Raw genomic sequence first — 24,970 nt, 5'->3', positions numbered from 1 at the left:
TTGTAAAGAATGCAGCCAGAGTCCCTCACCAGCCAGCCGCCTTCGTATGTAAGGCATGGTCCGCCCCAAAAGGAAAACATCTCCTCCACTCCCAGAATTACCTGTGTCCAAACACACACAGCCTGCACACTCCTATCGCTGTGCCACTAGCTGAGCTGGCCTGGGAAGACACCTGTTCTTTTCCCCTCTGTCTTTTCTTTGCTTCCTTTTCTGGTCTGGAATGAAAACACAAGGCACAGTCGCTGCTCATCATCTGTAACATTTACACGTGTGTTGTGCTGGTGTCTTGTATTCGTGTGCGTGTGTCCATGTTTGTCTGGTCATGTGGCTGGTTGGCATGGCTCTTCGTTGGCATGCATTTGTATACGGTATTGTGTGTGCACACCTGTGTGATTATATCTGTGTGTGCGCGCCCACATTTGTACTGGGCTGGGTCTGTCTCTGGTTTTGGGTGTCTTCACTGGTGACTTTGTGAAGGAGTGTGTGTGTGCGCATTTATGCTTATGCATGTGTTCTTTGACTATGTGAACGAGATGAAGTGTGAACACACCTGTGTGTGTGAGAGAGAGACAGACACTTCAGAATAAAATGGTGCAACTGGAAGGTGAGGGTCAAGCTTTTATGCTGGTGAGTCGCACACGTGGGCGCTAGTGCCAGGGTGCACACTCTTGGGTGCTCCATGCACGCTCTGTCTGTGTGTTGTTTCACTTGCCAGCAGATCGCTGTGGGTTTCACAAGCCATCCACAAAGCTTTGGTTTCACCTGGGCTAATGCAAAAAGGTGGTGGTTTCCATGGCTCCCCGGCCTCACTATGGCGACACACCCTTTTTTGTGTAAGCTGTTCCCTGGAGTGGATTGTTTTTTGGCAAACAGCTCTGTAAACTCCTCCAACAATTAAAATGAAAAGGAGGAAAAAAATAATGAAACATGGAGTGAGACGGCAAACAGGTCGGAGCAACTCACCTGGCCAGACCCATCCCCACCGGTTCATGCAGCCAGCCCCAAGCCCCCAGTGCCAAGCAGGGAGAAAGCCCCTTGCTCGCTCTCTCTGGACTCCACCCTGGGAAGCGCCAGGATTGCTCCAACCCCCCAAACTGCAGTGAGCTAACAAACACAAAGGAAAAGGTCATGTTATTCTTTTTTTTTTATTATTATGTTGCAAATGTCTCTCAGGGAGGGGAGCCTCTACAGATGCCAGCTCTGATTAATTTAAATATTTACCAATCCCATGTTTTGTTTCGTTTTTAAATTGTGTATGTGTTTGCTCTGTTTGTGTCCCATAAAATACCTGGTGTTTTGGGCGTACCCCGTTTACAGGGTGCATGAGATCACACTGGAAAAATGCTGTGAAAAACATTTTCATGCCACGACACATCAGATACAATTTTGTATTAAGATGAGGATTTTTCTGCCTTTTTTTTTAATCTCCAAAATCTGGGTAAGAGGGTTTTTCCTTTGTTTTATTTATTTTTTAAATAGTTCCCTCAGTAATTTTAAAATCAGCTTTTGCCCCCGTCTCACTCTGCCAAGGGGTGCTGAGGAGACCCAGCTGTACCCCTCACAGAGAAGAATGTGTGGCACTTTCATAAAATCAGAGCTGCTGCTAGGCTAATGCATGGTCCGGTGGGGAGGGCATTGGACTGGAATGCAGGACCCCTGGGTTCTGTTCCCAGCTCTGCCACTGAGCAGCTGCTTGACCTTGGGCAAGTCACTTCACCTCTCTGTGCCGTGATTTCCCCTCCACTCCCCTTTGTCTATGAGATTATAAGATCTTTGGGGTAGGGACTCTTACTCCATGATTGTACAGCACAGGAGGGGCCTCTAGTACTCGTTATTTATGTTAATATATTAACATAAATAACGAGTACTAGATGGATGGTGGGTGCCAGGGGCTCATAGTGCCACTTGGGGGAGGGTAGCCTACCTAATGTGTGACCCTTTGCCCTGTTTGCCTAGTGCCAGCTGGGCACAGGAAGTAGGGTGCTTATAGGCCATAGCAACAAGCTTAGTGTAAATGCTGAGCTAGAGAGAGGAGGTCAGCAGGGCACGTTCCCCCCAGCCAGTATTTTCTATCAGCTCTCCATCCATGGATAATTATCCATGGATAATTTTGTGGGTTCAGTCAATGAAAGAAATACTGACATCTCCCCCACTTCCCTCTTTCAATTGCTTTCCCTGAGAGGTCTGCCTGAGCCTCTTTTTTTTTAAGCCTCAACTGGACCCAACCCACCCAATCCGAGTCCAACCCTTAGCCCCTAGTTCTGAATCAGTGGTGCTGCTGCCGCCTCCTGCCCCTGGGGTTGGTACAGCAGTGGCTGTGGGCCCCACACCTGCCAACCACTGCCCCTTGCTGTGCTGTGTGTGCTGTGGAGATAGAGGCTATGGGACTTACAGTGCAGCGAGGTTGCGGTGGCCAGCAGGAGAGGTGCATGCACCCGCTGCAGCATCGGCCCCGCAGGCAGGAGGAGAGCCGCCCCAAAGCCGACACTCCTCGTCGGGTCCCATCAGCTTCGGGTCGGGTTGCTAGGCTCTGCTTTCCATACCCACCACATCAGACTCTGATCCTGAGGAGCCGCCTGGAAACCAGTGGTGCTGCACCAATGTATCTAGTATCAGGATTCGGCCCCCCCTCACTCCAGCCTTCCAGCTGTAGCTGGTTTGCAAACCAAAGAGAAAGTATTTAGCTCAAAGGGTGAGAGTCTTGGGACAGAGGCCTTTCTTTGTAATGTGTCCATAAAGCACTGGGCACCTGCAGTGCACCTCACTCCCCGCTTTCCATGCCCCCATCCTTCCTGCGGGCACTAGGCAGCAGGTCTGGAGAGACAAGCTGGGGAAGAGACTTCACCTGGTGGCGGCCGAGGAAGGAGTGGGAAGAAGGGGGAACATCGCCAGCTGTGACTGATGCTCTTGCTGAGTGCTGGCTCTGGAATTCCATGGGCACAGTCACACTGGTAAATGCCCCTGGGCTGTGAACTGGGGCAGAGGAGGGGAGGGGAGGGGAGGCAGAGGGGGTGCACTGGTAGAATTTGAAACCTCCATTCCTGCTCCACCACAACTTTCCCGGGGGAGGGGCAGGTCTGGGGTGTGTGTGCGCAGGATGGGAGCCTTTGTCCACGCATGGGCCACTAGTCTGAAATTGGACCTGTTACTTTTGAGGAATGTAGGACAGTGGAAGAGAGAGAGTGAGTGAGTGCGTGTGTGCACGCGCACACACACATGGATATGGTGTGATGTGGGGGGTGCCATTGCTTCAGTGTCCTAGGCAATGGCCCAGAGCGTAGGATGGCAAGGAATATATCAAGAATTACCCAATGGCTGCAGTTCTACCATCATGCTCTTTAATCACTTATTACTTTTCTATTTCTTCTTGTTGCTGTAATTGTTACAAAATCTCTTGGCTTTGGGAGGGGCCCAGGACTCCAGGGCCCAGTTGCATTTGTCCTGATTCAGAAAGTGGGTCATGCTGCTTGGTTTGGGAAGGTGATATTCATCTCGCTTAGTATGATATTTATTAGGAGATAGCAAAGGGAATGCAACCGTGCTGTTGCATAGAAAATTGCTCCCAGGGCAGGGGCGGGGGACTTGTGAGGGGAGCAGAGGGAGTTTTCGCGTGCCCCATGTCTGCTACCATTGTGCCAAAATTTGCTGCACCTCAGTTATCTGTTTCCACTGCTTGCGGTCTCTGATTCTATCTGAGCTGATAATGTAATGGGGAGAGAAGACTGGGATAGGTAAGGGATGCATAGCTGCTCCGGCAGTGTTCTCCAGCAGTCATCCTCCAACTAGGGGAGAAGAAGAATTCTCTCCTTGGACACTGTCTGCACCCTGACCTTGGCGAAACTCTTGCTACTGGAGTGAGAAAGATATTTTGCGTGAAATCTTATCTCCACTGAAGTCAGTGGGAGCTTTGCCGTTGACTTCTGTGGGACCAGAATTTCATCCTTAGTTTTTGTGTCCATTCAGTGGGATTTTCTAAAGGAGAGAGACTGACCAGAGTGACATCCAGAAATGTTTGCTGGGCCAAATTCATCGCTGGCGTGCGCTCACTGAAACCAATGGCGTTACACCAGGCATGTGTATGGACTGCTGTGTCCACTGCCAGCCTAATGGAAGTTCTGGTGGACATTGATAACTCCATTCAGGAATCCATCACCCTAATGCCAAACTCTGACCTCTGGGCCATGCGCGTCTGTTGCTGCCTCCCTGGTCTCCTAGTCCGTTTTCTGGTGCAGTGCTCTGAGGTCCTTGAAAGAGGCCAGGAGAAGGGGAGAACAATCACTCCCGAACAGTTACTGGGCCTGACACTGGTTCTTTCAGTGGAATCCACTGTTACAAACAGTAGATCAGTCCAGTCTGTCTTCAGAAATAGTCCTCATAAATGTGAAGACCAAGTCCCTCTTCCAGGAGAGAGTGGTTCATCCAGCTGAGAGCTAAATACACATACGGACTTGCCCCAGCAGAACACTGGCTGTTGGAATTCCTTGATGGAGCTGTTAACGACACCATTGGCTTTCCTCTAGAGAAACCCCAAACTGTTACAGGAATTTTCTCCCAGCTCTCAGGTGGCCTGTGGGAGCTGCTTGAGAGGGCACAGCAACACTACACGATCATTTTGCACCGGTAGTGAAGAAGGGAATGGTATGCAATTGAAACTGCAAGGGGAATGTCTCCAGGGCACTGGGCCCAAACTCCTTTTCCTTGGGAGAAGGGCTGTAAGATCGGTAATGCTCAGGGCCTTGGTTTTACACCTCATCGCCTTCAGCAGTGAGATGGAATAGAACCCTCTGACTTGCCTATGCTATTATTTGCACCCCGAGTGCTCCTTTGAGGTTTCCCATCCAAGGACAGAAGAAGCCTGAGTATGCTTAGACTCTGATACTTGTTGCTTCTGTATAGTATGTTGTAGGCTTGGTGTAGAGGGAGGATCAGTTGGGGGTGTATTCCATTTCCATCTGTGAGAAGGAAGCAGGTAGGCCTCAAGCCTCTTCTCACGTGAGAGCCTTTCCTTTCGTCTGCTATGCTGCTGGTGGCTGGACGTTACGCTGGTCTGTGGCTCAGTTACTCGGGTTGGGGGAGGTTTTAAGGCTGCCAGCTCTCAGCCCATTTGAGCCAGAGCCCACCTGCCACTGATCCTTTCATCCCCACTGCTGAAGATGGATGGGTAGAAGTGGTGGCTTCTCCCTCTCCCAGGTGAGGAAGACAGCAAAGGCCTTGGTGTAAGAACTGGCATCTACAGTTGCCAGTTTTGGTTGGATATGTTCCTGGAGATTTCATCATATGACATCTTTAATTAAAGATTAATCTTTAATTCCTAGAGACTCCAGGTCTATCCTGGAGGGTTGCTGACATGCTTTTACTGCATTGTACCTTCCCCCTCCCTGCTCTCACTAGGCTGCTGATGCCCAAATGTAGGAGATCCTGATTTCTTTTCCCTCCTCCTCTCGCAGTAAAGCCTGGTGATGCGTACAAGTGGGGAGGCAAAACTGACTTGTACCCGAGGTGCCTTATCGTCACAGCGACAATTGAAGATCTGACTGTATCTGATTCACTCCTGGGCAGGCAGGGCTGTCCTGCTTCTCTGCCCTCCCTGGCCACAGGCAGTCCATTGCGTCTCTGTGAACTCATTGCACTGTATAGTGCAGCTCTCCAAAAGCTGGCTGCTCCTGCACTAACAGTGGTTAAAACCCCCCAAGCTCTCGTACATTTACTGTGGCTGTATCTGTCAACAGAGAGGAAGAAACTCAGTGAAGAGGCGGATTGACTGTACGCCCAGCATTGCTCCAGCAGGGTCCCGGTCCTGTGCCAAGAGCTCTGCTGGTGTTCGGGGCAGTCGGTAAGCGTGGCTGACCCCACTGCTTTGGCTGAGCCTGCACTGCTGTTTGGTGGAAAGTCACCCTCGGGATTATCAAAGGGAAGAACTGGCAGCTCCAGTAATGTGGAGGGCTAGATCCTCAGTGGGTGCGAATTGGCCCGGCTCCTGTGAAGTCAGGGGAGCTGCACTGATTTACACCAGCTGAGGATCTGGCCCCAGATCTTTATAAAGGGGGAGATAAGGAGGGAGCGGTACAGAGGCCAGACAGAGACCCATTTGTAAAGCCTTCTGGAAACTTCAGAGGGTCTCTGCGGTCTCACGATTATCTTCTGAGAGGGTTGAGAGGCTAGTGCTTCCCCATAGCTCCCTCGAGGGGACTCTACATTCTTGGGGCTGTGGGGCAAGTGGAGCATGTATGGCTCTGTTGTCAGCCTCTAGCACCATGCTCCCCTCCAAGCAGTGCCATGTTACTCACAAGCAGCTTCCACTGCCTGGTACCTCTCCCTGTGCCTGTAGACACACAGGCAGCTCCCGGCGAGGTCGTCTGGGTAGGCTTTATTCAGAGGTGGACCAAAGGATGACACGGACAAGCCTTGCCCGTTCACTTTTCAGTGTGGCCTGGTCATGTGTCGCACCAGGTGTTCTCTGATCCTTGTGTCTGGTGCGTTCATCCGTGTGCTTTAAGCCTTGCTGATATACTCCGTTGTCTGTGCTGTGTGGGACACCAGTACCCTAGACAGCCCCTAAACTGGGGCAGGCCCGTGGCAGCATTTTTAGCCTTTAACCCCAACAGAAGGGGTTAATCCATCCACAGTTATGGGATCCTGGAAGGAAAGACTCTACTGCCAATGGTCAGAGAGAGGATGCCCTTCATTTCTGTGGCCCCTTTCAACTGATGGGCCTGACGGGCTTTACAAACAGTCAGTCATTTAGCCTCGCAACCTGCGGGGAGGTGGTTTACGGTCAGCACCGTGGCATGGGGGAGGCCCAGGGAGGTGAAGTGACTTGCCCACGGTCGCGGAGAGCACAGGTGTCCTGAGCCGTAGGCCGACATCTTAACCACAAGACCATCCTGCCTGCTGTTGAGCTGAACCTCTTTCCAGCAGGTGGAGATGGGATGAGCCCATATCACAGATCCTGTGTTGGCTCTGGTCTCCGTGGCTTCCCTCTCGCCTGGCTGGGCAGCTCCATGAGGACTGGAAGCTTTCCCTGCTAGGAAGCCTAAGTCTGATCTGGAGGGCAACTGTACAATGGCCACCAGGGGTGCTCATGTGTTGGACTCAGTGCCTGGCTGGCATTGGATGGAGTGGGTCACCCTCCTTAGCCTCACAGTATGTCTGCAGCGCTTCCATCCGGGCTGCCAGCTCTCTGGCTGAGTGGAGCTGCCTGGTGGGGGCTCACCTTTTGGGCCCACTCAGTCCTGTTCTGTGTCTGACCAGAGGAGAGGCACTGATTTCCCATTCACTCCACACCCTGTCCCTGCCTCCGGGACCAGGCCTCTTGCCTTGCTTCTACTCTGAGTGCCTGCTGAGCCAGGCCCATCAATCAGCTGGCTTCCCTGCTTGGCAGCGCAAAGCAGACACTTCCGTTGCTGCAAGCCGGGCTCCCCACAGGGCAGCCCATTGCATTCTCCCTGCCCAGCACTGCTCGCGGGACCCAGTGACAATAAATCACAATCCTACAGGCCCTTTATTCCTTTTCCTGCTAAATGTTGATAAAGGGCCAGTCACCATCACTGTGGCATCGAGGTGGCAGGGATTCCAGAGCGCTATGGACTATAGACTTCACTTCAGCCACCTCTGAAATGCAGCCACTTCTGAGGTGTGACTTGGCAGCTGTTTAACAGTTGCCCTGCACAGGGAATGAAGAAGGGATAAAATATCCAGTTGTGGAGTTTAGGGTTACCTGAGTTGGAGTCTGGCCAGGACACTGGGGCTCATCCCCCACCTGCTCCGCCCTAGGATCTTGAATGAGCTGTCAAGACCGTGAAGTGACATGGATGCAGTGGGTGGCGTTATAGGTTTGACGTCACCTTTTGTTTTTCCTCAGGGTTCTCATGGGTACGTACTACTTTGCCTAGAAAGTGTGCTGGCGCCGCTGCAGCCTGGCGGACGAAAGGCCCCTGTCCTCACGCTCATCGGAACGTGCTAATGTTTCCATTTAAAAAATACCCTTTAAAAAATAAAACAAAAAGGAAAAAAAAACTCAGAGGAAATTGACTTCCCAAAAATTACACTAAACTAACACTCGGGGCCTGGCACGACTCCATTGCAGCCAGGAAGCTTGTAATTAACCAGCTCACTGCCGTGGCCCTGGGAGGGACTGGAATCTCAGAGCAGGAGTGGAGCATCAGGACGTGAGTGTCTTTGAATGAGCGTCCCCAGGCTGGACTGGGTATCTGTGGTAGAGTTGCAGTGGGCATTTTCATGCAGCATTGGCCACCTGCGGTCCTGCTGAGTGGGGCATTCCTTCCCAGATGTGTCTGGTACTCTGTGCATCGTGGGCAGAGTCCTTGTGCTTAGATCTGACAAGGGATACCGCGCTTGCCCAGGGGACCCTTTGTCAGTGAGTGACAGGCTGGGTGTGCTCCTGGAGACAAGGAGCCCAGAGTTAGGGCTTGGCTATGTGCAAACCTGCACTCGGCTTTTTTTTGGAGACGTGAGTTCAAATCCTTACACAAGAGAGTGTGAAGTTTGGTCTCTTCCTAGTTCCCTTTGTGCACGCTACCATGTGGCACAATTCAGTGTGATTGACAGCTTCTGCTCAGGCTAGGCCCTGGAATAGCAGGGGTGCTGCAGGTCACAACTGGGGTGCAGTGGTGGGGCTCTTTGGGGACAGAGTTCTGTGCAGTAGGGTTAGTGGAGGAGGCTGCAGGTCCAGTGTGAGCTGTACTGGATGGAGGATGCTTGCTGGCACGATGCTTGGCTCAGCCCAGCGCTTTCAGCACCGTATGTGTGTGAGGGCTGGTTTCACTCATCAGTTTTTGTCAAAGAAAATAAACAGGCTCCTGTACCTGCTTCTGCGTCACAGAGATCAAGACAGAGGTCTGGCCCCAGTGCTGAAACTGCCAGCATCAGTGGGTCGGGAGCCAGGCACCAAATGTTGCTTTAACTCAGCAGTTGGGTGGGAATTTTCACAATTTGGGTCATCACAAAGAGGGGACTCTGTGTCCCAGCTGAGAGCATCTCTTGTTTTGGGGGTGGGGGGTTGGTATGTGCTAAGGCTGAAAATATTTACAGGTTTGGAAGTTGAAACGCAAACAGGAAAAGCCCTTTTAAAAAATGAGTGTAGTGGATATTCAAAACAGGGATTGCCATGGAAACGCCACAATATTTGCTTAAATTGACACAAAGGTTGCTGGTTGCAGGGTTCTGACTTCTTTGGCTCCATTTTCTTTGGCCCGGCACCTATCACGAATTGATCTCAACAACCCCCCCCCCTTTGTTTTGCTGATTTTATTTTCATCTTATGGAAATAAAAAAAACCTGTAGGCTAGAAATCCCACCTCCCAGATCAACCTGATGCTCCAATCAAATATTGTGGCAGGAACTTTTTTTTTTTTGGTTTCGATTTGTTTTGGTAAAGAACTTAAAAGTTTGTTCAAATTTTTTGTTCCCTCTAAAGAAGAATACAGATTGTGATTGGCGTACGTGGTTCCGGTCCTGACATGTGAGGGGAGGAGGGCAAGAAATGCAGCAGAGGTGGAGTAATAGATCCAAGAGAAGCTAGAGTTGAGAAGAGGGTGGCCTGGTGTTGAAGACAGGGACTTGAGAGATCTGGTGTCTGTTCCAGGCTCTGCCACAGTGTCACTCTATGACCTTGGGCAGCTTGTTTAATCTGTGTGCGCCTCGGTTCTCCCCCCTGTGAACTGCAAATAATGATATAGTAGAACCTCAGAGTTACAAACACTAGTAATGAACTGACCAGTCAAGCACACACCTCATTTGGAACCAGAAGTACACAATCTGGCAGCAGCAGAGACCAAAAGAAAAAGGAAAAAAAGCAAATACAGAGCCGTGTTAACATAACTACTTTAAAAAAAAAGGTGGGGGGAGTTAAAAGATTTGACAAGGTAAGGAAACTGTTTCTCTGCTTTCATTTAAATTAAGCTGGTTAAAAGGAGCATTTTTCTTCTGCATAGTAAAGATTTAAAGCTGTAGTAAGTCAATGTTCAGCAGTAAACTTTTGAAATAACCATGATGTTTTGTTCAGAGTTATGAACAACCTCCATTCCCAAGGCATTTGCAACTCTGAGGTTCTACTGTACTTTCTTTTGTGGCTAGCTTGCAGGCTCTGCGGGGCTGGGGGCTCTCTGTCACTGTGTGGCTATATAGCATCTCGTACAGTAGAGCCATGCTTCAGCAATACAAGTCATAATGAATGACCTGTAGGTTTCGGGGGGTGGAACTGCTATGTTATGGGGGCAGCAAACGCTGCTGAGGTGGTTACAGGGGAAGCCCTTTTCGGCATGTGGCATGGTAGTAGGGCCTGTATCTTTGTAGGGGGGAGAGATAGATCAGTGGTTTGAGCATTGGTCTGCTAAACCCAGGGTTGTGAGTTCAGTCCTTGAGGGGGCCACTTAGGGATCTGGGGCAAAATCAGTATCTGGTCCTGCTAGTGAAGGCAGGGGGCTGGACTCAATGACCTTTCAGGGTCCCTTCCAGCTCTATGAGATAGGTATATCTCCATATATATTATTATTATTATTTATTACCTGGTCGGTGCCCAGCTCTTCCCTAGAGTGGGATGGTCAAATGGCTGCATGAGATCTGTGACTCAGCACCCGACTGATAATCATGTAAGGATCCTCTGTAACTTGGCCTCTGATTGTCTGTCTCACAAGATGGCTGTGCCGTGCCAGGATGGGCCAGATCTGTTACTTCTCCCCCAGCTGCCTTGTTGTGGCTGAGTGAGTGCTGAGTTCTGCGGGTCACCACTGGTACCCAGTTAGGGCACTGATTGGGCGTGTGTTATGCAGCGGCTGGATAAATAATACACCGTTCATTTCCCTTCCTCAGGGCAAAGAGACTTCACCAAGTGAAGGGAACTCATCAGACTTGCACTGTGTCCATCAAGGACCTCCGGGGAAAAAGCTCCTGATTCCCATCCCGGCTGTGTAGGTTGGAATGGACTTCGAGCCCAGTGACTTGTGGATGCAAGGTACTGGCTTTCCTTCTGTAATCTATTCCTCTTGGTTTGAGCTATGACCAGTATCTGGGTGGGCTCTGGGTGACTTTTGAGTCTCCACAGGCTTTGCTGGAGCCCCTGAGGTGCATTTTTGGTGTGGAGAGACTGTATTTAAGTTGAGGAGGTGGAGTGGTGGAGTCTGTGGGTCATGGATTCACCATGGCAGGGGTTTGCTTTGGGGTGGTTTACAGGCAGGACTGCAGCATCCCCAGTGCTGAGGGTATGATGCGTCCCTGATGATGCAGTCCATTTGTGCACAAGATGGAGGGTTTGGTGGCACTTCAGACAGGGATGGGTCATTTTGAACTACTCCTGTGTTGGCCACCAGGGCCGTAGCTGATAGGGTGAGGTATCTCCTGGGTAATGGGCTCCAGACGATGGATTCCCTTGGTGGGGGATAGAAGAGGGCAGGTCATGATGTGTAAGAACCACAGAATCAAACCTGGTTTAAATCAACGGCTGCTGATTTTCACCTGTCAGACTCTGAAGTCTTTCTCCTGAGTGTCCAGCATTGGCTCTTGGCTGGGGGATCTGCCTGGCTGGGCTGGAAGCAGTTCCTCTGCCTGAACAGCTAGGGCATGAGGCAGCCGTGGATGTAACTGGAGACCCCAGCTTGGGAAGGTCTGTGCTGGGAAGCTCCAGGGTCTGTAACGCCAATGCAAACGCTGGGGGTCATGTTGGCTGTGAGGGTGGGACTCTGACTTTTTAAAAACCACTTTAACCTCTTCACTGCTGGCGCCGGATGCAGCTGTTCTGCTGTGGCCAAACGCAGTAGTGTTTTATGTGGTGCTGGTGATCCATGGGCCTGGCGGTCCGTCAAAGGGCCCATGGGATAGCACCAGAGGAACGTTGGGCTGTGCCAAGTGGTGCAAACAGTGGTGTCCTTCAAGCATTCCCCTAAAACAGGCCTGGTGCAGCGTGACCCAGGAGAGGACATATGCAGTACCGGCCACTGGCAGTGGGATAATACTTGTCTCTCTGATGATGGCCAGGACTCAGTAGGGGCATGGAAGGGGCTGCCATATCGGGTTTGCTGCTGGCTGGAGGAGATGTGGGTAGTGGCTACTCTGTGGGGATGATTTTGCCAGAGCTTACCTCCCTGAGTTGTTGCCACCCTAATGGCAGCATTGAGAGACGAGAATAGCGAAAAACATCCGAATGATGCTCATTCTTAGAGGGTCTCAGTGGATGTATGCATCCTCCGATCACTCTGGAGACCCCAGCTCATGTTCCCTGTAGGCCCCCAATGAAATACTGCTCTGCCAGTATCCAGGGCCGCTGAGAGTCAGAGGAGGCTGTAGGACAGAAGGGGAGGGGAGGGTTCAGCGGAAGAGCCAAGAGGGCAGCACTGGATTGGCGCAGCATGAGGAGGGGTGGTCTTGAGACTGAGACACTAGCCTGGACCTTGGGAGATCAGCATTCGAGCCTGAGTTCTGGCACAGATTTCCTGTGCAGCACGGGGGCAGGGGGAGGGGAGGACGAGTTATTTATGTTCTCCATGCCTCTGTTTCACTGGCGTTACTATTTTTAAATAGCAGTAGCAATGCTTCCCTACCTCCCTGGGGTTCTGAATGTCAGGTGCTCAGCTGCTCTGGTGATGAGCACCTGAGCTAGACCTCTAAGGACAAGGATGCTGCGGGTCAGGAGGTTGATGGCATCGGTGTTCTCTTCTTGCATCGGTGCCTCCCCACTGTTCCGGCACTAAAACTTGCCCAGTGCCTGGCGTGGCTGATTTTGAGTGGCTTAGCTAGAGGGAGCTCCAGGCTTTATCCCTGGGGAGAAGGCTCCGAGCACTCTGGCATCTGTGCCCCCAGTTAGAGCCATGGCAACCCCTTGAGTTCAAGAGGCAGCAGGTCTTGCCGCTCAAGGCCCCGGCCTGTTGGCGAGATTTCCAGGCTTTGCTGCTGTCAGGGCCAAAGGAGTAGAGGTGTGGGGTGGGGCATTGGTGATAAGGGAGCCTTGTGGGCTTCCCAAATCAGATGCAAATACTGGGACTTGGTTGTGGCAGCAGAATCTCCATCCACTCATCCCGGCATCTGGCTCCACAAATGCACCAGCTCCGTGAGCCCCCAGCCATGTGTGTTCCCCCACCCGGGTGAGAGCCGGGTGCAGGCTACTCAGTTGTCTCTGCTCTGTAACTGGTGAACAGGCACATCCAGTCTGAGGGGAGAGGGCAATCGGAAATGATCACATGGGACAGTGGGGAATAATTATCCAGGATTAGGCTCTGTATTAACAGGCACAGCTCGTCCTGCAGGAGCTGCAGGTAGACTCACGGGGCATGGCGAATTGGAAGGCCCTGGCATATAATGACAGCTACAGGGCATCACAGTCTGGCAGAGGACTGTATGGTGCCTCTGAGGATCATATTTTAGGCTAGGTGGAGAAGAGTGAAGATGATACACGTGTGAGCAGCTGGTACGTGTGAACACACATGGGCTCCATCCGGATATAGACCATCCCAGGGATGGCACAGACCCAGAGCCGGAAGAGAAGGGGCTAGAAACTGTATAAAAGGCTGGGTGTGTGTAGGAGAGAGAGACCTTTGCTTCTGCCAAAATCCAGACCCAGCGGCACAGGACAGTTCATCTGAGGAAGCAGCTTCCAAGGCTCCAGGTCAAATTCTGCAGTTGAAGGTGAGCACTGACTCCGAGAGGAGGCTGGTATAGCAGGAGAGTCCTTTGGCCCTTGGTGGGGGAATCTCTCAGATCCGCACCTCTTCTGAGCTTTGTCTTCTCCTGCTGGACACTTTGCACAGCACTGATTGCCCTTCAGGTGTTGTTTTCCAAGGGCTGGATCCAAAGCTCATTGAAGACAATACAAGTCTTTCCATTGACTCCAGTTTCCTTTGGATCGGGCCCCAAGAGCATCCACCCTGGCTTTGCCAACCCATAGCAGTTTTCTATTGTTCCCCCAGAATTATTAGAGTCTCCGGAGTGAAGGGGGCTGCCTCTTAGCCTTTCAGAAACGTGGGTTTGTGATCCCTCTCACCCTGGACTGGAAACCCCCTTGTTCCAAGTCTCAGCCCCAGAGCACGTTTTATTCCTCCCATTTTCAAAGAAAGCTCAGTTTACTTTGGACTACGGCTGCTGCTTGTTGACTCCCTGTCACCCATCCCTCAGCCCCTGGCTCTAGCTGGTCTGTTTCACTTTCTGTTTATGCTCAGTTTCAGGCTGTCAAGCCCTAGAGCACACGAGGGGATTCTGCCCACACAACTGCAGTTTAGGTTTCCAGCAATGGGGAGGAATGTTCAAATAACACACAAAAAACGAATGGAAACACCAGCAACCCCCTCGCCGCCCCAGGTGACACCTAAATTTGGGGCTCAAGCCAAGTTGACAGCTTCTCTTTACTGGGTCAATGAGGGCCACTGAACACCTTCCTCCCAGTGAAATCTAATGGGAGCTCTGCCCATGATAGGGTCAGACCCTGACCCACCACAATGGACCTTTTACAGCTCCTCACAGGATTCTGAGCTGGCTGGAAATGTACAGCTGCCTGGCAAAATCATTGTGGCAATTTACCAGCCTGGGTATGAAATCGAGTCACCTGCCTTTGCCAGCCGGGACACTGAATGATGGTTGATTTGCCCATTAGAAATATATATACGCATTACTTGCCTGGGATCAGTGAAATTTTCCCAGTCTGGACAGTGCCTTCAGGTAAACGCTATAATATGTCTATTGACTCAAGTATACAGTATCTATTAATAACATGCTATAACCTCCCTACTGGGGCTATCCGGTATCTGCTGTAATGTACTGACCTGTGTTATAATAACCCAGGACCCACCAGTAACAAGCTACGATATACAGTCTTTACTGGTAACATGCTATAACGTACCCAGCTAGGCTGCAGTATCCCTGCCAATATTGGTAAGCTATAAACATTTGGAAATAGGAATAGGGGTGCAGACCCTCAAACTCAGCTGAAATGTATTGGGCACAACAAGCTTTGGGAGGCAGGCCAGTTGGTACTTGCAGGTGTATTGGGGGTGGGAGGCATCCATTTTCCCAGCAACATGCCAGGTTTTGTTCCCCTTCAATCCACACTTGGCAGGAATAAGTAAAACATTGCTGGGTTGCTGTGGGGGGCGGTGAGAAGCGACTCTGGCTGCCAGTTGTGCCCAATCTAAAGTGATGCTATGCTGCCAATTTGGGCATGCGATCCCTTTTGTCCTGCTTGCTGCGTCTCCTTGGGGGTCCGTCAGTCTGGCCTCCTGCCCTGGTTATCTGTGTGCTTCTGCCATTACCCACAGCGTGGGTTGTGCGTGAAATGCAGAACCTGCGGAAAGCTGCACCAGTTCTCTGCTGCAGAAATGTAGGTGGGTGTGTGATGGTGGGGCACAGGGGGACAGGTCAGGCTGGGGGCCGTAGAGCCCTCACAGAGCTAGTTGGTTTGTATCTTAGATGCCCCTCCAAATAGTTTGTCTGGGGGTAGTGCCTCGCCCCCAGAATGAAGTGGTGTGATCCCACCCTACCAGCCCTGTTGATCACACTAGGTACCAGGCTAATCAGATTGACCATGCCCTCTAAAGCAAGCTCTGATTGGACCAAAGATTTAGCCTGGCGCCTGGGCAGGCTATTCTGGACGGGTCTGAGCCCTGGCTTCTTTCTGAACAAAGCAGGCCAAGCTTTGTTTGGGTGGGTGCTCTGACACCTAGCCCTGCGGCCTGGCCCGGCTGGACCCAAGAGCGCTTGGACAGAGCCCTTCTGGTATGGCAAAGCGGTGGAAAGAGAGGATGTTAAAAGCCTGTCTGGGATAAGAGCAGGGTTGTCACATCCATCTGCTCAGGCCCTGACGAGCAGCAGATCCATATTGTTAACATATTGTCTGCCATATGGACTGGCTCAGCTCTCCAGGAACGCTTGGGAGACCTGACCTCTAGTGTGACAAGATGCGAGCATGAAGGACGGGTTGACAACAGCCCTTGGGTCTCAGAGTGTGAAACCATGTTTCAGCCACTTCCGCTGCCTTTCGCTGTGCTCGCATGCGCTCGTTCTCGGAGGGGTTTTTCCTCCCTCCCCTGCTTTCCGCATCCCTGGTCTGCACTAGATCAATGACCTTCACTCATAACCAGACTGGACAGTTCTAACTCCCTCCCCCAGGCCTTCGATCAGATGTTTGGTTGGAGGCTGTGGAAGGCTGAATGGGGGAAAGTCAAAGGAGGGGAAAGAAGATCGTGCATTCAGCAGGCCTGATAGCTAGTCCTGCCATATCTGGTCTCGGAGCAGGACTGGGGGTCCTGGGCACCCCCTATTCCCAATGATACTGAGAGATGTAGGTGCTTAGTGTCACTTTGAAGATCCAGCCCTTATTGGTGACCTAAGCAGATCGGAGAGGCTCAGAGGTATTCAGAGGCGGGGGCTGATCCCAGGGTGGGGGGAGGGGACATTCACCTCTCAAGTGGCACAGAGTGATTGTGGAGCAAAACCCGTGGTAAGCACAGGCCAACTCCCTTCAAACCTCCCTGCAGTTCCAGCCAGCCCACTGGCATCACACATGCAGTCAGCTGGGTCACTGGACTGTCTCCTGCCTGATGGGGAGCCCACTGCCTCATGGGAAAAGGTTTTACTGGATGGCCAGCCCAGGGCTTTGCAGGCAGTAAATAGGTGGGCTGTGGGAGCTGATCCTCCATCCCTGAATGCAGAGAGCTGTTAGGTGGGAGCAGGTCTGCTAGAACCCAGCATGCCAACATGCGTCTGCAGATGCAGACCCTCGCAGGGTCTCAGAGCCCGGGCTCCGGCTCCAGCCTGAGCCCGACCGTCTACTCTGCTGTTTTTAGCCCGGCAGACCAAGCCCCACGTGCCCGAGTCAGCTGACCCAGGCTCTGAGTCTCCCTGCTGCAGGTTTTTTATTGCAGTGTAGACACACCCATCGAGACCAGCGTCCACAACAAAACCCAGTCGTCTTGACTCCTGATCCTTCACCTTAACCACTCAGAGAGCTGGCGTGAAATCCTGACCCCAGTGAAGTCCATAGCAAAACTCCCATTGACTTCAATGGGGCTAGGATTCCCCCCCCCCCGACCTTAAGGGAAAGCTATACCCCATTCAGGAACTTTATCTCCAACTGCAGAATCTTTCCTTCCCACATACATGTAACCCTCTGAACATTAATCGTGTGTTTTGTGCACTGAGGGATTGCAAAATAAACGACAGTGATGAGTGTTAGTTTATTTACTTAAGCTTTAGTGATGTAACAAACCTCATTTTATGCTAATAATGAGTCAGTAGCAGAGTTGGGAGGAGAACTGAGATCTCTTGACTCTTTTAGCCACTAGACTGTGCTTCCTCTCTAATCTGAATAAATCCAAGGCAAGTGCTTTCTGCTGTAATAAACAGCCATGTGTGCTAACAGGTTGCTGCACCTTTATTGGAAGAATAACTAGAAGCAAAGCTTAATAAAAGCCTTGTAGTCTGCAGTACAGGGTCTCGCTAACTTTAGGCTCATTTCATCTCTGGTCTAGGGCAATCAGACCGATCCAAAGGCCATCAGCAGGGTATACTATAAAGCAGGGTTATACTTCAGTTCATTTGCATAGCATGATCTGACTGGCTAGAAAATAGTCCCGGGCCACTGACCTTCTGGAGTTTGCCAGAAAAAAAAGGTTTGAAAGGCATTTGGACCAATCAGTGCTAAGTATGCAAATAACTTTCCAGACATAACACCGTAAAAAATGTGGTTCCAAGGAATCTATTGATAAAACCAAAAATTTTAAAAATGAGCAAATAAAGTAAAGTAAACGTGACCCCCTTCTGATGCATTCCTCTGTGGGGTACATTCCAGCGCTAAGACTCCATCCATAGGCATACAATCAGTCTGCAGGACGGCATTGGAGGTGGGGTTTATCTTACTAGTTGGGTTGAACATGCTAAAGTTGTTTTGACATACTGTCTTTGTCTACTAACTTTACATTTTAATTCTAGGGGGGTGGTTCTTTTTTGGGGGGGGAGGGGGACAGTAGTTCCACTGATTTACTAGTTAGAGTAACTTTAAAAATATGCCAAGTCATCAGACAGTGTAAATCAAACTTAAGCACTGGTGCTATGTCAGTTTGCACCAGCTAAGCTGAAAGTCTGACCCAACCTATTTGTTGTGATTCTGGTTGAATTGACTATCGCTTTAAAGCCAAGAGAAATGGGGAGAGGTCAGAAGTAAAGTGAGCAAACAGTATTGCTGACACCAAGAGTTCAAAAAACACAAGTTGGGCCCCCAAAATCATGAGATTGGCTTAAAAATCAAGAGAGCTAAAGAGATAATAAATTTGGGATTCTTTTTATTTGCGCTCTGGTCTCTGTGCCTTTAGGGTGCACATGGGTCACATTTTTAGGCTTTTCCCTACAACCACGAGGACTGGGAATGTACCTTTTTACAAAATGAAAACAGAGGATCTCAGGTAATCGGCTGCCACTGGGGGGCTTGGGCTTTAAGAATAACAGTAACCATTGTGAGGCTCCTGGGAGTTGGCAACTGAACGTCATGCCAGTGAGCTCGGCAGGCCTGGCGAACAGACTCTCCAGGGATGCAGTGGAAGCCTCTCTTCTTGGGACTAGCGAGAGCCCCAAAGTTGGGGAATGGTTTGGTCCAGGCTTATCTTTACCTGGGGCCATTTGGAACTGGATGGAGTGGTGTAGAGCATAGACTGCGGGGGAGAACCCTCTCCTGACCAGGCATTTTAAAGGCCTTTGCCAGCTCCAATGTCTGTAATGAATTGGTAGCTGAGCATCCCAGGCCTTTGCAGTAGTTGATGGTAGAGCAGGGAAATGCTGTGTTTGGGTCCCAACAGGGTACAAAGTTGGGGCGTAGGAACAGCTCTTCTGGCATCCTCTCCTGTAGCAGTAATGACCTTCTTTGCCCCACCCCCAATGGATGTGGCTTGACCATAGCCTCGTTTATGCACGTGACCGTGTGTGCATTAGGAAGGGAAGGGGCTATTGTCTGGTGTCCTCAGAGGCCTGACTGTCCTCTCCCTTTCCCCCTAAACAGGAGACTCCCTGGCTGAACCCCCACTCTCCCAGCCAAGGGGCCTTGCAGGAGATCCCTGGGGAGGGAACTGTCAGTGCTGCTCCTAGGAGGCAACCAGAGAGTGATGAGAAGTGCTTCCTTCCCCTTGCACTGGGGCTGAGGGCGCTGACCCCGCAGCACTCCTGCCCATGAGGGGCGGGGTGGAGGGGAGAGACCTAGCTTGGGGAAAGGGCCTAGGTTCTCTTCCATGGAATTACTAGACCCAGGGATGGGCCTGAACAAGCACCCTAGGTCCAAACACCCTCAGACACGGGAAAGGTTCTGATCCAGATCCAAACTTGGAACTATTGAGCCGCTACCTTTTGGCCATCATTCTGGAAACCCAGGCATTTGCAGAGCTGCCTCTCCCAACTCCTCCATGCTCAGCCCCGAGGAGAGCTGAAAATGGCCTGGGGGGAGGGAGAGGGAGCAGATGGATGTTGTTGAGCTTCCCTCCAGGAAGGTTTCTGAAGCCCCTTCCCGTGTGAGGTGGCAGGATCCCTGCCACTGGGCCCCACTTGCTGGTGCCAACTCCCAGCAGCCCATGTGCACTGTGGCTCTCCTCCCCATCAACTTGTGGCTCCCCTGTTTTAACCTTCCCATGTCCTCCCCTGACCCCTGCTGTTCGTTCCCCTGGGCCACTCTTTATGGGTTCACTGGAAACCAAACGCGATTTTTCTTTCCCTTGTTTGCCTCACTTCATTGCTCCCATCTGTTCCTCTAAGTCCCTCCATTCTTTTCTTTGCCGGAGCCCTGTGGATTTGCTGCTCTCTACTGGCTCAGTGGGCTGCCCCTCTGGACAAGGGGTGTGGGAAGGGGGCCTGAGTTGGAAGGGTGGAGAATGTGCCTCTTCAGATTAATCAGTGTTTTCTCCTCCAGAAGCGCTACTGGGGAACGGCAGTTAGAGCAGCCTGGTTTTTTATTAAGTAATTGGTGGTAAGAGCTGGTAATGAAGTTTAGCGCTGTTGTGACTCGATATTTCAGCCTCACTGGGTTGAGTCAAAGCAATCCAACCTGGGAGAGCCAGTCCCCAGCAGCAGCTGCGCGAAGGCTTTCTAGCGGGTGCAATTTCCAGCACAACTAAGACCCCCCTCAGCATGACTGCTGGCCCTGGGACACTGCTGGCTGCGGGTGGGGGCCAGACTGTGTGGGAAAGGGGCACATGCTGAACAGGAGGCATGGCTTTCTCTGATTTAAGATGCCCATTTTGTAAATGAGGAAACTGAGGCACGTTAAAGTGGGGAGTGACATGTTCATGGACAGCTGGGAACAGAACCCAGGTCTCCTGTCTCACAGTGGTCTGCCCTAACCACTAGACTGTGTTGCCTCTTAATGATGCACCTCACTTCTCATGTGTAAATCAAACTTCTGCTGGACAGGGACAGCAAGGAGGGTCAGTGGGGGAGAAGAGAGTGAGTGCCCCCAGCCCAGTGCCACGTGCCCCCAGCCCAGTGCCACGTGCCCCCAGACCACATGGGGTTCTGAAGACTTTCAAACTGCTGGAAGAAATGAAAATGTTCAACTGTGGAGGGAGAAATACCACCTGCCATTCATCTCTCCAAGCGAATCACACTTTCACATGTCCATTGACACGCATGCTCACGCTCATTCAGGCCATGCACCCCTGCGCCGGTGGGGGTGGGGGGGAGATGCGAGCAGCTGCGAAAGCTTCGCACCTCCCCTTTGAGAAGGCAAGAGAGGAAAAGGGATGTTATCACTTTAAACAGCCACATGCCAAGCTTCTGCTGTCCTGTTTTATCTGAAGTCCGACCGCATGTTGTTCCAGGGCCGATCCGCTTTAGCTAATTAATAATCTGACAGGAGCCACCCAAGGGATTAGCTGCTGAGATGAGCTAGGCCAAACCCCCGGCAAATGAGCCCCGCGCTCCCTGGGGACGGGGAGGTGACGGGGGGGTGGGGTGGGCAGAGGACTGCACCACTCGCAGCAGGGTGACGAGGCCCTGATGGGGATTTATGGCATCTGGGAGGGTGAAAGGGATGCAAAGGGTTGCGATTTATGAGATGTAAACTCATAAATCAGTTAGGGGAGGGGGGAGCACCAAATTAAAAGATAACGTCTTAAAGGAGCAGCATTAATTTATTACGTGGCTCCTAATAGGGGCTGATGGCAGGCTGGGAGGATTCCCAGTTACAGCCCAGTTACAGGTTCCTCCCTGCTGGGTCTGGGTGGTGGGGAGAGAGGAAGGAGGTAGTGGCAAAAGAAATGACATCTGTTCTGTCCCAAGTTTCAGGCGTGCAAGTGAGCAAGGGCTCAGTTTTTATAAGCAGCAAATCCCCGTCCTTCCCCCTTCCTCCTGGAGCAGGGGTAGAGAGGGGAGCCCAGGCCCCTCTCCCACCTTTGGGTGCAGGTGATCACTGAAGTTGGGGTGGAGGGGTTTGCAGGAAGCCATTAAAGCCCATGTGGCATGCAAGGGGGGCTGTGGATGCAGAATGGCTCAGTCTGCCTGAGCAGCACCCTCCCTCCCCCATAGGGTTCTAACCTTCCTTAGCTAATAGGCTCCTATTCCAGCAATGCTGCTGGTGACCTGCCAGCTCCTGCCTATCTCCCCTCTGTGGCCATTCCTTCCATGGATATCATGCCAGCTCCCAGCAGGGGAGATGCACAGCCACTGGAGGATTGACTGCTCACCGGACTGCCTAGTCAGTCCCTACTACACAGAGCTGGCACAATGCTGGGATCATTGGACCTCACAGCTCCTCCTGCCCCTCCCATATTGCTAAGTGGGAGAAGGGTCCTGATATGGAAAATGTTGAGAGGCCCTGGTCTGGTGGTGGTCCTTTGCCCGTGCTGTGCAGACAAAAGCTCTGGTCCCAGCCCTGAAGAGCTTCCAATCTCAGCTTCGACGTAGACTGTGTGACAGCAGCGGGTTGTGGAGAAGGTTCGACCAATCTGGTCATGCAGCTGCACTGGTTCGTTACACACATTTGTCATTGTGCAGATCATACAGATCTCCAAGTATGAAACCCACCTGCTTTTTGTGAGGCTTCCCCCTCTGCTGAATAACCCTGCTGGTCTGATCACTTGGCTGGGATCAGGGGCACCTGAATGCTGATCCTGGCTCTGACGCTGATTCTCTCTGTGGCATTGGGCAAGCCACTTCCGACTTGGTTTTCAGGGGGGCTGGGCACCTGCTAATGCCTGCTGACATCAGTTGAGAGCTGTAGGTGCTTAGCAGCTCTGCAGATGAGGCCCTCAAGCTCTGTGCTTTCCCTATCTGTATAACGAGGATAATAATGTGGGTCCACCTGGAGCAGGGGTGGCTGGGGTTCAGTTAGTTAATGTCTGCAAAGCGCTATGAAGATGGAAAGCGCTAAGTGTTGCATCTCCCATAAGCTCATCCCTTGAAGGATCTGAAGGTCATTCAGACAGCTACCTGGTTCTGAGCCCCCTGCAGCTTCATGCTGCTCCTGGGACTCTGAGAGGTCTGGGATTTACTGAGGGTTCAGAAGAGCCATTTTGGGCATGTCTTTTATTGCAGCTGTTAGGAGAACAAGCCAGGCTGAGATGCAGCATGACCTAATGGATGAGGCAGTAGCCTGGGAATCAAGAGACCTGGGGTCTATTCCCAGCTCTGACCGTTGCTTGGGAAAGTCACTTTACTGCTTTCTGCCTCAGTTTCCCTTCCCCGATCTTTTGTCTGGTCTGGTAAGCTCTTTGAGGCAGGGGTGCTCTCTCACTGTTGGCATGGTGGCCAAGTCTGTTGGCTCTGCTCTGATGTAAATAATAACACATGGTGGGATTTTCCTAAACCTTTCCAAGGGAACCCTAAGTCTCTTCCCCTCGTGATGGTGACAGACATAAGCTAGTGCAGGAGGGCACTGAACCTGGATCAGACAACAAAAAGCCCTTCTCTGTGGGGGACCCAGGAGAAGGCTTGGAGTCCTTGCCAAAGGCCCAGCTTTCAGCATTGCTCCTGCAGAGCTGGCAGGCATCCCATCCTGGTCTGAGTTAGGTGTGGGCTGATGCTGCCCTAGCAGCTCTAGTGAGATCATCCTTTCCTTTGTAAGTGGCACCCCATCTCTGAAGGCACCTGAGGGGCCTAAGAAGTTCTAACAAACCCCACCTGTCTTACAGAAACCCAGTGTGGATGTGAGCCCAGTTCGAGATTCCCTTTGGCAGCCTGGGGGGTGAGTGGCAGGTAGCTCAGTGGCTGTCCAGCGCTGAAGGTGTCTTGGTGCCGGGGGGGGAACAACCCTGCAGGGCTCATGCATGGAGTCTGAAGATTGCTCCTTCCATGGCACAGATGGAGGTGGAGCCGGCTTTGCTGACTTCTCCCAAGTGTGCACTTGCGTTGCTGGGGTCTGAGCACCCTCCGTGGCTGCGGTGGGGGACTGAGTACCATGCCCAAGCTAAAGCCAGTGGGACCTCCCTGCTTCATGTCCCCCCTCCAGCTGCTCATCCCAGTGTTGAGGCAGCGTCTTGTGGTGGGAGCATGTGGGGAGGCTCTTCCGGAGGCTGGGCTGGCAGTCGCGCCGCCACCACCTCTTACACACACAGACGCGGTTTGGCCTCCCTTGTGCGAAGCTGCCAATTGCCCACGCCGCCTCCTGACCAACATCATTAGTGTGGGTATTTATATTTCATTAACGACATTAAGCCAAAATGGTATTAAAAGCAACACCAGTGATAAATAGCTTATTAATAAACAGGGAGCCGGCTGCACCGCGCGCAAATTCAATCCCTTCCTTAAACGCCTCTCTTACAACTCAAGCCAGCTGTTTAACCCCTGCCATTCTGGAAGAGATTGGGGGAGACAGGTAAATCAAGCTTGGGAGCAGTACAGTAGAGCACAGCTTGTCCCACACTAAGACAGCTGATTGGGAATGGGGTTGGGGGTTGGGGGTGGATGGGTGGGTATCTTTAAAATATCATTCAGTATCTCATAGCTCCTCTATCAGGATGGGCTGTAGACTCTGCAAGCAGCAGCAGAACAGGGAGCATGAAAGCAAAAATCCAGTGAAATTGAAGACCAAGGCACACATCTCTCTTTGATTTTGCACTGCTCCTTCCCCGCTGCCCATGAGCACTCTCTGGCTCGCTGCAGTGAGCTCTGAAAAGAGCCAGCCCTGTCCTCCCTTCTCCACACATGTTTATTCTTGGGATTAAGAATTTTAGAAATGTGGCTTTTCTGGTCAGGTTGTCAATCAGTTAATTATTATTTTTTGTTTTTGTTTTCCCCCCACTCCTTTATTCTGCTAAATGACTCCACTTCCCCTCAGATACAAAGGCTCCTTTATTGCTCTTCTGTTTCCTCCTTCCAGCAATATATTTATTTCCTTAGAAACTTGGATCACTTTGGAGTTTGGCTCCCCCAGCCCCTCAAACCACATCTCCTAGCTTGGTCTCTTCCCTTCAAGCACAATACCTTTGTATACACTCATCCCCATGCCCAGAACACAAGCCTGCTCACGTGCACACCGCGGACACACATGGGAGTGCTCTGGCATGCTCACTCACACTGGCATCTCATGTGCTACACAACACCTTTTATTGTCTCCTATTCTACCCCATGCCCACTTCTTGTTACTCACACAGCACACAAGGGCATTCTCTCACTTGCTTGTACTCTATCCAGTCTCTCATCCAGCTTGCACACTTGTGCCACACTCCCCATGTGCCCAGTCTTGCACATGCACCATGTGTATGATCTTGCACACGACTCATTCTTTCTCACGTACTCCCCAGACAACAAGCGCAGACACTCGTGTATGCTGACGGGCTCCTGACATGCAGTCATAGTCTTGCATGTGACGCTACCGTGCACAGGACCTTCATATCCAGAACATGTGCAGACTCCTTGCTTTTAACCACCTGTTGGCTTGTATCCTCCAAGGTTCCTGGTTTAGAGGGATGAGCAGTTTCTGCCATGGACCTAGGCTCCCTTCCCGCCCGGACCTTTCCTGAAAGTGGCAGAGGATGGAGGGAGAGACAGTGGGACCCGG

General features: G+C 51.6%; 1 protein-coding gene across 7 annotated transcripts in view; it reads left to right on the top strand.

Annotated features, from left to right (window-relative positions):
* CASZ1 (castor zinc finger 1) overlaps positions 1 to 24,970 on the top strand; it is a 394,551-nt gene that overhangs the window by 168,740 nt on the left and 200,841 nt on the right. For all 7 annotated transcript variants that reach the window (XM_044996148.1, XM_044996145.1, XM_044996152.1 and 4 more), the window contains one exon: positions 10,831 to 10,972. The gene's annotated coding sequence lies outside the window, so the exon portion shown is untranslated. The remainder of the gene's footprint in view (positions 1 to 10,830; positions 10,973 to 24,970) is intronic.

The sequence above is a fragment of the Mauremys mutica genome, chromosome 21, assembly GCF_020497125.1.
Source record: "Mauremys mutica isolate MM-2020 ecotype Southern chromosome 21, ASM2049712v1, whole genome shotgun sequence".
NCBI classification, from domain to species: domain Eukaryota; kingdom Metazoa; phylum Chordata; order Testudines; family Geoemydidae; genus Mauremys; species Mauremys mutica.
Note: the sequence above shows the minus strand (reverse complement) of the source record. Positions and strands in the feature narration are given on the sequence as shown.